At 31.8% G+C, this 1,619-nt stretch overlaps 2 non-coding genes across 2 annotated transcripts; both read right to left on the bottom strand.

Annotated features, from left to right (window-relative positions):
* Positions 1–925: 925 nt before the first annotated feature.
* LOC120881254 lies at positions 926–995 on the bottom strand. Its single transcript, XR_005725280.1, has one exon. It is a non-coding gene; the product is annotated as a small nucleolar RNA U2-30 (small nucleolar RNA).
* Positions 996–1,136: 141 nt separating this feature from the next.
* On the bottom strand, positions 1,137–1,216 carry LOC120881255. The gene has a single exon (XR_005725281.1). It is a non-coding gene; the product is annotated as a small nucleolar RNA U2-19 (small nucleolar RNA).
* Positions 1,217–1,619: the final 403 nt, after the last annotated feature.

The following is a 1,619-nucleotide window of genomic DNA, read 5'->3' as shown; positions in this document are numbered from 1 at the left end:
TTTAAGGCTATATATTTTCCACAAAGTGTCAACATGTAAGTGTTGATGTGTAGCACTTTCATTTTTGTTCTGTACTAAGTATTTCTTAATTTTAGTTTAAATTATGTGTAAGCATTTTTAAATTTTCAACTAAATGAAGTTTCTAATTATCACTTTACTATTTATTTCAAATTCAATTGCACTGCCATCATAAAGTATATAATAGTAATTCTTTAAAATTATGATTCAAACAAAGTCAGTTTTCACAAATGAGTTCTATGTGTGTTTAAATGAATATTTTCCAATTACTTGTACAGCATGCTATTTCAGATATGTCTGATCAAGAGGGCTTACCATGGAATACAACGTTGGTTTAACATTAGAAAATTGTTCAAGGCACTCCAAAATTTGTCTGAAGAAAAGAAACAAAAATAACTTGTTTAAGAAGTTTGTAAAAAATCATTTAACAAGCTTCAGTATCTATTTGTGATTCTTTAAGTATCACTCAGAAAATAAAATGCAGGTTCTATAATTTGATAAAGGTCATGTTACAAAATCACTGCAGACAGTGACTGCATCCATGAAATTAAAGATGCTTGCTCCTTGGAAGAAAAGCTATGACAAACCTAGACAGTGTATTAAAAAGCAGAGACATCACTTTGCCAATAAAGGTCTGTTTAGTCAAAGCTATGATTTTTCCAGTAGTCACGTATGGATGTGAGAATTGGAGATGCACCATGACATCTAGAAATTCTCAGATTGTGTTTACTCAATTCATGGGATTCTCTTTAATGCAAAATTTCTTTTTATAAGTATATAATACTGTGTTTATGCTACCTTAGTTTCATTTATATACACATAAATTGTATGTATATAATACATATATATGATATACATGTACATTATTTATCTATGTATATTTTGTAGGTATACTTTTTTTTAATCCTGAGCTCAGATCAAGTGTAGAAACCTTCATAGTTAAAAAGGTCTGCAGTTAAACCTTTTCCTCATTGCTCAGAACTGATCAGCCTTTCATACACACACACCCACAGCCAACTCTCACTTACCCACCAATAAGCCCCTCAGTTATCTAGTCAACTTTACACACACACACACATACAACCTTCACATTCTTAATTTTAAATTACTCTTTTGCTTCTCAGAACTACAGAGATCATGCATCAGGTAGACTGGGCGGTCTTCTGATGCTCAGATTTGGCTATTTTCTGTAGGTATACTTTTATAGACTAAGAGAATAAAGTTGTGTTATAAAACTGTGATTGGCAATGTAATAAAATCCAGCCTTTCATACTACAAACACTTTGGTTTTTCCAGAAATTCAATTGTCATTCAGAGATGGCAGCATCTTAACGCCTACAGACTGTGTGCTTCTGGGTTCTCCTATTCTTTCTATCCTTTGCCTGACTAGCTCCTGCATTTCTGTTACTGTCAGAGGTAACAAAGATCTCACAAGTTTAAAGTTGAAAGCAGAAAGATAACATCCTAGACACATGCAATGAAAATCCATTAATATAAAGTAATGAGTGGAATTGGGTTGTACAAACACTGTGTTTATCAGTTTTATCACTGAATAATTTTTATGTAAATTATTATCTGTACACAGGAGACAAAGTCATTAT

This window comes from Oryx dammah, unplaced genomic scaffold (genome assembly GCF_014754425.2).
Source record: "Oryx dammah isolate SB20612 unplaced genomic scaffold, SCBI_Odam_1.1 HiC_scaffold_22, whole genome shotgun sequence".
NCBI classification, from domain to species: domain Eukaryota; kingdom Metazoa; phylum Chordata; class Mammalia; order Artiodactyla; family Bovidae; genus Oryx; species Oryx dammah.
This window is presented reverse-complemented; position numbering and strand designations above follow the sequence as displayed.